General features: G+C 39.7%; 1 protein-coding gene across 3 annotated transcripts in view; it reads right to left on the reverse strand.

Moving 5' to 3' along the window:
• lrfn5a (leucine rich repeat and fibronectin type III domain containing 5a) overlaps positions 1-14615 on the reverse strand; it is a 115045-nt gene that overhangs the window by 59339 nt on the left and 41091 nt on the right. For all 3 annotated transcript variants that reach the window (XM_019273033.2, XM_027275185.1, XM_027275186.1), the window contains one exon: positions 5124-5234. The gene's annotated coding sequence lies outside the window, so the exon portion shown is untranslated. The remainder of the gene's footprint in view (positions 1-5123; positions 5235-14615) is intronic.

A 14615-nucleotide genomic window follows, 5' to 3' on the forward strand; every position in this document is an offset into this window, starting at 1 on the left:
CTACAGTTAATTTGTCTGTATGCTGAACTAGTTGAGAATGTATTAATGTGTCAGATCTTAATTGGTACACAAAGTCAAGACATTGAAAGGTTGCTGCTTGTCAGTGTAGCCTTGGTAATGTGTTTTCTTGCTGCCTGGTGATATTGAGTTTATGTTCTGCCTGTCGTTCCCGGAGAGAAAGAAACAAAAAAACACACACACGCACACTATTTTTCAGCACTTGCCAATAAGAATAGCCCTTAAAACATTTAGTGATGTTTGTTGAAACATAAAGTGCAGACGGACACAGCTGAGATGCCGTATATTTTCTCATCTTGTATTTGTTCTTCTGTTTTTTTTTTTTCCTTCTGTCTTTTTTTGTTTTGTTTGTTTTGTTGTTTGTATAGTTCGACAACTCTACCTGCACTCCGACTACTCTGCAGCAGAAATAATTTCACTGCAACATTGCTTTAAAGACATTTTAGTTGCTTGGTTAGTCTTACAATATCATTACACAGTTTTAAGTTCTTGCATTTAACTTCAAATACCATGTTTAATTGCATCTGTGTTCTTTTTTTGCCCCCATATCAGGTATCCATGTCATGCTGGGAGTTAAAACACACACACAAACCACTTTTGAAGTGTTCAGCATGACTAACGACTGCACGTAAAAGCAACAGAGGGAAAGAGTTTTAAGCATGACTAACGGAATACCTCGGGGTGTTTGTCTTATGTATTTGCATTTCCACTCATGTATGAATTATCCTCATCCCCTGGCTTTCATCCCTTTTATCTCTCCTCTCCTCCTCCACCTGCCCACCCATCCTCACACCTATTATCCCACAGGGTCGGAGGCGAAGCAGTGGGAAGAGGTTAGCTTGGTGACCCAGGCTTGGTTGGCCCGTGGCAGGTCTCAGATGCCAAACTCCCCCCAGGGACTCAGGCAGCCTTTCAAGTCTCTGGGAGAGAGCGCACACACACATGCACACACACACACACACACGGATGCAGCCTAGTGAGATTATCACATGTGCACTGCCAGAGAAGGAGGTAACAGGGAGGTTAACGGAGGAAAGCAGGAGATGAGATGAGCTGAGAGGAGAAGAGGGGTGTGATGTGATGTAAGTAAAAAAAAAAAGGAAACTAACGTGATCGAAAGATGAGAAAGTAAAAATACATTTCAAAAAGGAAAAGGGTGAAGAGGAAAAGAACAAAACAAAAAAACAGAAGACAGAAGAGGAGAAGAGGGCGAAAAAGCTCTGGGGAAAAAAAGAACGATGGCTCGCTGGAAGTTAAAAAAGAAGCCAAGAAAGAAAGAAATGTGACTAAATCTATAGCTTAGAGGGTTATGGAAAGGTCGAAGCCATCCATCCACCCTTTCATCCATCTAGCTTCCACCTCACGTACTCTGTGCACCCCCTACATCCGTCAATCCGTTCTGGATCTCCTTGTACTTTCAGTCATTCATTCATCCCTCTCTCGATCTCCTCCCTTTTTATCTGTCCTCCTTTCCCTTCCTTCCATCCATCCATCCATCCATCCTGGTCTCCATTCATCAAAGTGAGTAAGGGACAGAGGGAGACTTGACTTTGACTTTGATCTGTTTTGCTGAGCAGTCGAGTTGACTTCAGCACATGCACGCACAGGGATGATCCAGCTCTAAAGAGAGCATTAGTTCAAGTTGTTCTCAGAAGCTGGAGGGTTGCAGGTTGAATTCCCTCATCAGCACATAGTCCTCTGAGTGAACTCCAAAGCTCTGGGATGTGTGGCACTTTGTTCATTAAAAAGATAAAAACAAACAGAGGCTGTTTGATCTCATCATCGCTCTTCATGTCTGTGTCTGCATCTCTCCCTGAAGCAATGAGGGAAAAAAAATAATAATAATAATAAAAGAAATCATGCTCTATCTATTGTTGTCTCCAACCTTCAGCGTGTCTACTCCCAGGAAATTGACTGACAGGTTGTATGCTTTATTCAGTAAGTACATTATATGCACTGTTAATTTAATTTCATGTGATGCTCAATCAGTTTTTTAAAACTTCTTTTGAACCAAAGTTCATATTGAAATGAATTCTTCTAGACTTTTTCATCAGCATTATGAGCAACCTAGTTATTTTTTGTCTAAGCATCCATGAATACAGTGTAAACTAATGCAGCTTGACGAGCGCATTGCACCAACTTTACACATAATGGTCAGGTTTACTTGTGAAAACAGCTTTCTAAAGTTTGCGAAAAAACAACGTGACATGCATTAAATAAGCTGAAACTAGGGAATGGTTAACACTTCTAAAATTACTTAAAAGATGAATGAATGATAATGGTTAACACTTCTAAAATTACTTAAAAGATGAATGAATGATTAAAATAACTGCTGATTGTTATTCTGTTAATTGACAGATCGTGCCAGTTCTAGTAAAGATCTAACTAAAGATGCTATTTGACTCGGGTCTAATATGACATTTCACTGGGGTATACAGTATATGAAAGTATTTGTATTTGTAAAAGTGTGTTGTGTGTATCAAATGTAATCAGCCTTGCTATAACTTATGCCCTATACAACACTGATTAGATGGATAAATAAGCACAAGTCTGTCCTGATGACACTTGTTGATGTGTTGGATACAGACACATCAAAGCTGAATGGAGATGATATGCACACAGCTTTGAACCTAAAAATACTCCCAAATAGGGGCAATTTTTCTATTTGACTAGTCCTGTAACGTTATCCCCAACCACTCACAGTCGCCATCGAGCAGCTCCGTTTTGTGTGCAAGAGCAAGCAGCACAGAGTGGCGGCGAATGCAGCGGAACAGTGAGCAGTGAGGTTGTCAGTTTAGCAGTAAATGTGCAGTTTATATCAGTAAATAAAGGATGCAGCTTCTCGAGACCAAAATAAGCTCCCATGTGATGTGTTTGTTTCCCGGCTGCTTGAAAAGTGAAGGAGGTCACTGCGTTGTCAATGTTGAAGATGGTGTCAGGCAGTTACGGGCCTCGCCCATCTTCTTTTAGGGCGAACACTACGATAAATCAAACTCTGCATCAGTCTAATAGAAAGAAAAGTTTTGATAACATTAAAGTCAAACTGTAATAGCCCAAGCCTAATGCATTATGGGAATTGTAGGGAATTGTTTTCCATCCATGTCCATCTGCTTGTCCCATACTAGAGATTAAAGGTCAGAACGTCTCTCTCGCGGCACTCCTTTCTAAATGGTTTCTTGTATGTCCCCCAACTTTATAGAATGCCCATATCCATGGTGCAGATTTTTTCTATATTGCTATATTTATATAATATGTAGTGACAATATGATAAACCTGTAAATGAAGAGAAAAGGTCTGTGGTGGACTACACTTTGATTACACAGTCAACAGAGACAACGGAACTATGAAAAACAAAAGAGAGGGCTAACGTGCTGAGGGTGATGATGAACAATGACGAAGATTATGTGAAAGGCACGACACACACACACACACACACACACACACACACACACACACACGCACAAAGTATACATGCACTGAATAATAGTCTGTGAGAATCGTTCACATCTAGCTATGATTATATCTCAGTAAAAAAAAAAAAAACACACTTTGTTTGTATGCATGTAAGATTCATCAGGGTCAGAGAAGATTTTACATTTGCCTGCGGCATTGTTAGAAATATACAGCTCACACACACACACACACACACATGAATCTCATCTTCTATCTCCTCTTCAATTAATCCAGTTGACTTCGGAGAACAGCGTCAAGGTTGAAAAGATACAAAGATTATAGATTTACCCATAATTAGGTTCAGATAGATAGATAGATAGATAGATAGATAGATAGATAGATAGATTATCGACTCTCTCTTCATCTGCCCACCTCTCCCCAGTTTCTCCCTCTCTCCTTCCCTCTGCGTCTTTCTAGCTTAGTTCAGCAGTCAGCCACATCCCAAAGGGCCATGTCGAAGTTAGATCTAACAGTCAGCTGATGAGAGGAAAAGGGAAGGTAGGCTATAGGGAAAAGAGAGAGAGGGCACGGGGGAGAGGGAATCAGCCGCAGAGTCTCACAGGGTTAGAGGTGGATTTCTGACAGAGAAGGCCTGTATGAAGATGACAAGCTACCATATCCCCGTCTGAAAAGACTAGTGCGGAGATGAGAAAGGAAGGAGGAAGAGTGGCGATTAAAAAAAAGGGTGAGAATGAGACACGTATGGAGATTTAATAATAAAAAAAAGCTGTTAAGGCCACAATCCGAGCTGATTCCTAATGAAATGGAATGAAAGTGTTGTGCTTGATTTGCAAAGCTGACACTACCACAACCTGGTTTCAATGACGAGTCCAAACTGGGACAGCCTGGTTTCCATTGTGTATTCACCTTGAGTGAAAACAAGATAGCCTGGTTTCCACTACAGGACAAGACAGGGCTAATCCAATTTCCATAGCAAAGCTGCAGAGAACCAAATAACACTATTCAGGTTTCCACTACAGGTGCACACAAAGTCACAGGTTGGTAAAACATCAATGTAGCTTCCACTACATCTCCATTTCCACTATGAGACCACACTTAGACATGCAGGTGACAAATCCCGACCTTGTTACTTTGAACCAAATCTAACCTGCTTTCATTGAACTCTGTGACTCAAACTGCTAAGCAGCATTAAAACCTGGTTTCTACTACCAGAAAAAAAAAAAAAAAAGCTAGCCTGCCCTCCATTGGAGCAAATCTCTATCGAGGAAGAGGAACACACTTTTACAACAACCCTCCACAGTTGAACTATTAAAGGAATACATGCAATATTTTGGAAAATGTGCATAAATGACGATGCAATAAAACCAAATTGCAAGGTTGTGTTTCCTGGCGAGGGACTTTTTCTGTTTTTCTATGGATTGATCAAACAACATAAACATGTGGGTTGATTTTATTATCTTTTTCACCCTGTTTCCAGTTTTAATGCTAAGCTAAGCCAACCACCTCCTGGCTGTGGCTTCGTATTTAACGTACATACATGAGAGTGCTGTCGGTCTTCTCATGTAACTCTCAGCAAAGAAAGCAAGGTGATTGTATTTCTCAAAAACTCATATGCATATGTCATATTCTAATTATTCCCTAGCAAATCCATTAAATTTTTTTTAAAAAGGCCAAATATAAATGCATCTTACCTTCAGAGATGTAAAAGCGGATAACACTCTGCTTCAGGATTCACATGTTACCACAGCTATAACATCTTGGATGAGGGTAAAGCTCCAAAATCTTCTTTCTGTTGTCACTCACTGTGGAACAGGAAATAAATAAAGAGTAAATAGGTATTCAGCATAGGACGCATAAAGCAATATTTCAACAAAACAAACCTTTTGACTGCGTAAACCACTTTCTGTCTCCACACCACATGTGGACAACCTGTAACATGTATAGTGTATTTGTAATGACGACTACTTGGCCAGCAGCACAGTAAAGGTGTACGAAGTTTTGTTCAAGATCAGCTTAATTATCAATAAATTGCATGGTTAGCCTTTAATTGAGAATTGTGCACCACTGAACCAGGTGAAGTGTGCTACGTTGAGAGCAGACGTCTTATAGACTGATCCCCCCGCCACACAGGAAATCTGCCCTCACATGCTGTTGGTACTGGATATCAATGACTTGAACAACCCTGACCATTGATCCCAAGATATCCCTCTTCCTTCCATCCTTCCTTCATCCGCCCCCCCCTCCCTCTTTACATTTATCCTCCCATACTTCACCTCTTTCTATCCCATTTTCCCATTTGGTTCTCTCTCCTAGCCTTTCCATGCTTCCACGTCTTCTCTCTAGCCCTCCCTGCCTCTCGCTTTTCAGCTTTCCTCCTTCAAAGGCTAGAGGACACAGCTGAAACAAAGGCTGCTTCTGTACCAGCTGAGCCAGCAGGGCAGAGAGGGAGGGATGGAGGGAGGGTGGGATCAAAACGAGGCAAGGAAGGAAAAGAATGAGGGCAAAGAGTGAGGGTGGAGGGGAGGGTGAGCAGGACAGGGTTGAAAAGAGGATGAGGAGTGAGCATGGGGTTGCAACAGTGAGAGAAGGAGGAGCGGTGGAGGGTGTTACCAGAGGAAAAAAAAAAAAAAAAAAAAGCAAGAGGCGGATGCAGGGAGATAGAAAAAGAGGAAGGGGGGGTGAATGTAAAAGTGAAAAAGAGAAAGACGGAAGGAGATAAAGATAGATGCAGAGGAGAGTTAGAGACTGTTCTCACATCAATAGTGGGGTGGTGTCTGGTATCAGCACAAACACACAAACACACACACACACACACACACACACACATGCACACACTACACACACACACACACGTTACAGTCAGCCAATAATGAAATCTGCCTAGAGCAGCACAAACACAAGCACTCCAGAATATTAACCTTTCTAGATCCACCCATTGGACTGATACCACAGGTATGACTATGAAGAAGCGGTACTAAACTTGACCCACTCTCTGACTGCTGCGTACCAAAATATTGATAAGCTCTTGGACAAACTGAACACAACAGCTGACCGGGCAACATTCAAAATCGTGGGCTCACTTTACGTTTAATGAATATGCAGCCAAATGCAATAACTCAGGAAAATAAATAACATCCAAACATTTTTGACTTTGAACGATTGGATAGATGGATGGATACAGTAGATAGACAGATGACATGAACTGAATGATAGATTACCTTTGTGATTTATTAATTCCCCACTCTTAATATGACCTTGACTAAAATGATATGGTGCTAAAATAAAGTCTCTTTGTCAGCAAATCTGTCAGCAGCAACGAAAGTGATTGACTGGTGTTAATATGCTAGACCACGCCCTGAACCACATGCAAGGACGTGAGCTCTATTGTACATGCAGTGGGCAGACACGTGCAGGCACTGCAGCCATAACACAAACTCCTGAAATCATTTACCAAATATTTGTTTATTTATGAACTCCTTCAAAATTCTCAATCATGTTCCACCCATGTTCCAAAATAACCCCCAAAGAAACACGACTACAACTACAGAGTGAATAGTGTTCTTCGGATGTGCCTGCACAGCAGAAACTAGTCCAAGGCTTTTTATGTAACTCCACACCGCACATTGTTGCGGCAGCTATTTACAGACACAAACAGGTATATAAAAGTCATCTACCTAATGTCATCTATCTCACCTGTCTACGCTGGAAATATATGTTTCCTGTATTTAAAAAAAAAAAAACCTTCTAAAATATTAATCAAAGTCTGTCAGTCGCCATCAAACATGATCTGATGACTGCAGCAGTGCAGAGCCGCAGCGTTTTAAATGTTGGTGAAATCCATAACAGCAAAAAAGCATTAGAGTTGCATTACTTAAACTGTGGGTCAGTGGTTGGTTTCCTGTAGATTCCCAGTGGGAAAAGACAACTGGTGCAGTCTAATGAGCCTGAAGCCCCAGGGTGAGTCTACATTTACGAGTTTTGTTCTGGACTTTTCAAGATGCATATATCCTATAATGAGCCCGGATACCCGTGGTGACAGCCATAGTGACATTACTTAACATCAGTTCCAGATAAAGATGAAAGCTTTGATGAATTCCACATGAAACAAGACAAACAATGGAAAAAAAAAAGAAAAAAGGAAAAAAAAAAAATATATATATATATATATATATAGATAGATATATATATATATATATGATCTCCTAAAAATAATCACTTTCAATTATTCAATATCTTATGTAAGTCCAAACTAGGAAACGCTATAACTAGGCTGCACAGCTGCAGGAAGTCTGCTGAATTAGTGTGTCCTTTATTATTTATATGAGAGTCCACAGCATGGACACTTCATAACCAGTAACAGAGATCATACATGGATGTTTCATGCTGTATTATGTGTATTATGTATGAACCAACCAGTTATCACAATATGATATCATCCACAGGGTTGGAAAGGTGGCACACATTTTACCACGTAGCACCATATTTTGCTAAATTAAACAGATCTTTGTTTGAGGTTGAGTAGCACATTAAGTATTACAGTGATCTGTGAAGAAAGGAGCACATGTAAATAAATACATTATATTTCCATCAAATTACTATCAAAGTCAAGACACTAAAATGATTTTTCTATGGGCCTGGTTGCTGTGGGGACATGCACTGCAGCCACACAGCAGGGGATAGCCTAGCTGCACTGCCTGTGGTCCTATGAGGACCGACCATGGCCAACCATGTACCTCACATGTCTGGGCCGGAGACTAAAGAGAAATCTCTCTGCATTCAGCTCTCAGTACTCTCGTAGCTCAACCTGAATCTTTGATTTGGAGATTAGTTTCACTCAGAGCTGTGTTAAGTTACTGAACCCTGTTCCTGCTGTTGCCAAGAAGTAGGAAATGTAAAGTTCTTGTCACCGAGTTACTGGAGCTTCATTTTTGGTGCTATTCCTCAATACAAATACAACCATATTCTAGATTTTTTTGCTCAGTGGATCCGTTGGAGGGAGGAGTGACTTCCGACAAATCAACAGACTTCTTTTACACTTGTCACACCTAAACAAAAAATAAAAATAAAATGTTGCTGCATGCTTATATGTTGTTGTTTTTTTAAGCTGACCCCTGAAGTGTTAGTGGGATTAGTAACTCTAATGTAATGTAATTAAGTTAAGTCAATTAAGTTACTGGCTTACATAGAGGACTGATTTATAAGTAGCAAAGGAATTAATACAAAATTGATCTGATTCTGATTGAAATGTGTTTGTTGCACGCTTGATGTGAATCATAGATTGTTGATGCAGAGAAATGATATTGTATATTTTAAAGCTAGAGGTTATATAATATAACAACTAGAAGCTGTAACTTCTACAGACCTGCGACACGCAGATACTCACAAGTACGTACTGTGAATTCTGTCAGAGTCACAAATGTGCAAAACAGGATCTCACACTTCCTCAATTATGCATGCATAACATTGCATATGTGGGATTTTGGATTTGAAATACAAATCTATACAACATTCACACAAACCCGCATGCATACACGGCCCCCTGGGTGTGAAACAAGTCAAATCCTTTAGGAAGCAAATATCTGAAGCTTGTTTAGTGTGTATAGCTGCAAAGATGTAAAATTGCCATGCATAACTAATGCCATGTTCACGTGAGTGTGTGTGTGTGTGTGTTTGCGTCTAATGGTTGACTGAGTCCATGGACAGAGCCCCATGCCAGCCAGCCAGCAAGTCACTGTTCTGAATTATTGAAATAGGTTAGTGAGCAGGATGAGAACAGCGTCTGTATGCGTGTGTGTGTGTGTGTGTGTGTGTGTGTGTGTGTGTGTGTGTGTGTGTGTGTGTTTGCAATTCTCTGTCTGTGTACAGCACTGCACTGCAGATTCACAGCTTAAGCTTTCTGTTCTATCTTGGACTGTATAGAGGGAATTATTGCCTGTGCCTTCAATTCTAAGCCTATAAATAGAAAACAGAAGCAGTGTCGAGTAGATTTGCTTACAACTGTAAAATATTCTTTCAAATAGCTGTGCTTCCTGAATGCAGAGTTCCATCTGTAAAATATGAGGGAACCTGTAATATACTGGCAATACTAGTAATGGTTAATAGTTCTTTAAACCCTCTCTGTGCATGCAAGAAGCTTCGGAGAAGCTTGTGCTGTTTTTTCCCCCCTTTAAACCACACATAGGCTAAAATGAACAGTGCAGCAGAATAAATACCAAGAAGTGTTTGTAGATGAGATAAATATAAAGAAGGCAGGCTTCTGATCTGTGCTGCTGTGATATTTAACACAGCAGTGGAACAGACTCACAAACACGTTGTTTCCCTTTAATCGTCTGAACAGAGAAGAAAAATGAATAATGTTCTTTGAACACAAGTCGTTCTATTTGGATTTTTTTTGTTTGAGTCCAGTTTTAAAAAATAAAATAAAAATGCGACACAGAGTAAGTATTGTTTTGATTTTGGAAAACTGAATTAAGTTGAAACAAAACAATATTTGCACAGCACAGTTTAATTACAGTCACCAAGTGCAACTGCAAACTAACAAACAGTAATTAAGACATCTGGTGCATTTCAAATATGAACAGAGAAGACACTTTAAAAAGAGGATGTGGGGCGTTTAACCAATTCTCTCACATGTAGCAAAGAGTTCTCAGACAAATTAGCTAGTCGTGTGACTTTGACCGGGTTAAATCAACTGTTGTTGAAGCAGTTCTTACTTTTTTTAAACATTGTGTCCTAGATATTGATACAAAACAGTGAAGCAGTAATAAATACATTTCAGGAATGTTGATATCTCACTATTTTTGTTACCTTCACAAGGATTGCATGATTCCTTTGAAGGCAGTGCATCTTATAGACATCTATAGATGCAGCATTTCCAACACAGAGGCATTTCAAAGAGTTTTACCTACATCTCTTTATGTCTGTGAAAAAACAACAACAAAAAAAACACTCATTGCATGATGGTTAGGATAAACACCAGGCTGTTTTTCTTGCATATGCAGAATTTCCATCCAACTAATCAAAAGGATGTTTGCTTATGGCACAGTTTCACTACTTCTGGCCTGGAAGCCATCATTTTATTATCACCATAAAGATGCTAATTGTTCTCTTTACATCTATATGTCTTTTCGGCTTTACAGGTATTCTTGTTTTCACACTCTTCAATTTGCACCTGTATTGTTCGAAGCATCTGACGATAAAGATCACACTAACTCGTCTCACAAATGCAAATGCATCATGTGATGTTTGCAGATCCAGAGTGGATAACCGTGAGATGAGTAAGTCTAATTAGTGCTGCGGTATGTTAGAGTCAAACCCACTCAGTAGTAATGGAGCTCAGTATCGATGCTCCCACACATTTATTCACATTAACTCATCCAGCCACTCTGAAACACCACAGAAGTGGTAGTGCACTACAGAGAGCAGTTACATAAGTGAGGTGTGGTCGGTCAGCAGTGGTTACACAACGGGGCGTGTGTTCACACTGAAATTCAGTGCACAGATGTGAGAGTAACATGGATCACTATTGTGAAGCTACGAATTTCACCAGCTGTGCAACTGGATTTAAAACAAATACAACACATGCCTATTTAACAAACACACACACACACACACACACACAGCAAACACCAGCTGGGGCTATGTTCAAATGCAGCTCCGTTACCCAGTAACTGGTGAAGTGCTCATTTACATATTCATACATATATGTTTCCTTAAGCAAACCAAAACAATGGCAAGGACTCTTTTTTTTCTTCCTTAAAGGGTTAGTTTGAATTTCTGAAAAGGGCTTGTATGAGGTACCACCCTATAAAAATCAAAATGAGTTCAGGTGTATGCTGTTATTTACAGCTTTACCTCAGTGTCAGAGACTCCGACAGAAAACTGAAGCGTTTATTTAAATCTGTGCTCCCTTCAGACTCCTTTGACAAAAGCTGTAATTTTACCCCACAAAACACAGGAGTTGCTCTTAATGTAAGTAACTGTGGCTTTTCTGTGTTGCGTTTTACAAATTAGACACTGTTTACAGCCATGTGTAAATGCTCGAGATACAGTGATGCTTTTGTTTAATTATCTTAAGCTATCTATACCGATTAAGTCAGCACTGGACCAGCAACTGCTGTGTTCTTCAAGACAAAAATACCACATTTGTCTAAGGAATCTGGTGGCTATGAAGAGAACATAGATCAATATAAATTGCCTTAATTGGTTAATTTATCCGTGCTACTGTGTGACTTTGGTGTTTTTTAACTTTGGATCCGAAGTTGCCACATCCTCAAATCGCTTGCTTTAATCTTGAGCATTGCCACATGGCTGGAAGCAGTGTTTAATTGGTAAAACACAACAGGGAAAAGCCACAAATTTTCATATTTGGATAGCTGAAACCATGTGATGTTTCACATTTTTATTTGATATATGACTCAAACAATCAGTAAACAATAATTTGCCTATTCATTTGAGCGATGATAATTTCAATTTGCTCTGCATGTGTGTTGGGCAGTACCTGCTAAGTCTTTCAGTGAAGTTTTGAATGTTATGTTAACAGGTTCGGAGAGAGAGAGAGAGAGAGAGAGAGAGAGAGAAACTACAACAACAACATCCAAAAAAAAAAAAAATGCATCAGTCCATGAAGAATTTCCCATTATTCACAGCCTCCCATCATGCTTTTATTTTCTATCACCTCAATGTCAAAATGTAAATACCAGATGACAACACACTGTGTGTGTGTGTGTGTGTGTGTGTTGTCTCTCCAGCTGGACCATCTTTCATCTCTGCATTTGTCATTCTTTTCCACCTCATCCTTCCATCTTTGTGATTGCCACACACCCCTCTTCTCCCAATCTCTCTCCCCGCCCATCCATCTATCTATCCATCCATCTCTGCCCACCCAAGTCCCGCTGCTTTCCCACCATCTCTTACTACATCTGGCTATCCACCCCCTCATGGTGAAAACTCAAACTGTGCTGTTAGAAGTGAGATCAAACTCTCGTGTCAAGATTTTAAAACACTGCAAAAATGTAGCGAGATAGCATGCAGGCTCCCTTATGGACTTTATTTTCACATCCATTCTTAACAAACTCAGATCTTGTCAATAGATTTTACAAGTTACCGTCTCCCGAGGGTAAATCACATTTGTATTCAGAGAGTTATGGCATTTAGGTAACTGTAATAGATCTAAATGTCTTATCAAGTCAGTCAGCAAATGCATCCACCTTGTCACTTAGATGCAGCAAAGAGAAATGGATTACGAGGATGAACAAGATAAAGGGAGAGAGATGCTAATGGGGAACGGAAGTAAACAGTGTATGCACGACATTCATGAAAAGAAAAACAGAGACCGTCTGTCTCTGTCTGTGAAACTGTCTGACAAATGTAGTGCACAAATCCACGGGAAAACAAGGTGAGCGAATTATATTAGATTATTTTTATACAGAGTGTACTGCCCTACAACGTAACCACAGTAACAGTAACCAGAGAAATAATGAAGATGAGGAAAAAAACTTTGAAAGATGGTTTTATATGAAGAAATCATAAGCAATACAAACAGCAGATACTACACTCTGCCTTTGGAGAATGTTAAAGGTCCCATACTTTACATTTTACATGTTTATACAATGTTTTTACATCCATAAAAAAAAGATATATTTGTGGTTTGAAGTTGTAAAAAAAAACATTTCGATATAGTTCTGCATCTCCTCTCTCCTGCTCTCCAGCAAGAACAGGGTTTACCCAGATGGTGGGTGGCTTGGCTGAGGACGGTGACTGTACAGTTATGACATCACAGGCACAGTTTCTGAATATGGGTTGACATGCATCTCTCTTTTATTCTTTTTTACTCTTCACAGTATTCATACAGACCTGCTTCATAATAAAAGACAAAAAGTATCTAATTGCTAAAGTTCATAGTTAATAGGAATTGAGTGTATGTTTTGCTGTGTTGTGTTTGTCCATTTACCTTAATTTAGATAAAAATCTATACAATAGACTCTCAGTATACATTAAAAAGTAGCTTAGACAAGCCACAAATTACGTATATTCTATTATAGAGTAAGAAGCTGATCGGGCAGATATTGCTATGCTGCTAAACTTTAAAGCAATACATAATATAATATTTCTTTTTATTATGACTCAATTTTGCTACTGTCTCATTTAGGATAACAGATGGCCAAGTTGAAGGTCTGCTCAAACTATTTTTTATTTTTCTTAGAATTCACAGCAAAAAGGAAATTTAGCTTCAGCGAAAGTGCAGTAATCGTAAGGGCTCCAGAGTCTATGGGTTACCAAGCTACAGTGCTGCAACTGCAGCCTGAGTGGCAATACAAAACCGTAATTCAGTTACTCCACAGCCTAAGTGCAGTTAGGCTAGTTTGGTTTGGTTAATGCAGTTACTGGATATGTGGCGTTTTCGTCAAAATGAGACATCTCCATTGAATAATAATTCTTATACAGCATATATCAGGTTTTAACTAAATTTTGAAAATAATAAGTAGGCTATTAACTGCCTTGAGGCTCTGTATAGCAGTGTACATATAGGTGATTATGTAGAGTGAGCAGAGGATTGAGCCAGTCCACCAAATAATCTCTCCCCTAGTGCTCCCTTAAGCACATAATCCCACGTTATATTCAAGATGAGAAACACAGTGGTAAGCGAGGTTATGCTAACTGGAGATTCAATGCCCTGCGGCCATACCTGCTCAGTTCTCCTTAAGCAGGTACTTAAAATCCATAACTGGCAGGGCTTGTACTCTAACAACAAAAGGAGGGGATCTGCTTTGGGTCACCAAACTATGGATTTCACCTTCCACAAATGGCTCCGTGAAAACCCACAAACACAGAGGCCTGAAACTGTGAGAATTCAGGGGAAAGGAAGTGAACAGCAAACTCTTTAGAACTCCTACAGAGATGCACATTCAGCACGGAAACACAGAGTAAAGCTGCACTCAGTGCAAGCAGGGCTTCCACTAAAATCCCATTGCTGGAGACTTAGCTCCTCTTAAGCTCATTTCACACTAACAGAGACACACAGCAAAAGGCCACTTTTTCTCCCCACAGTGTCCTATTGAAGGAACACTGAGCACAGGAAAATGCTTCTACACCTTTTGGGCATAAACCTGGACTATTCGATTGGAAGTGCGGCTTTTAACGTCAAAACACTCTGAAACATGTTTTGATATTTTTTCTTTGCT

Source organism: Larimichthys crocea, chromosome XXIV, assembly GCF_000972845.2.
Source record: "Larimichthys crocea isolate SSNF chromosome XXIV, L_crocea_2.0, whole genome shotgun sequence".
In the NCBI taxonomy this organism is placed as follows: domain Eukaryota; kingdom Metazoa; phylum Chordata; class Actinopteri; family Sciaenidae; genus Larimichthys; species Larimichthys crocea.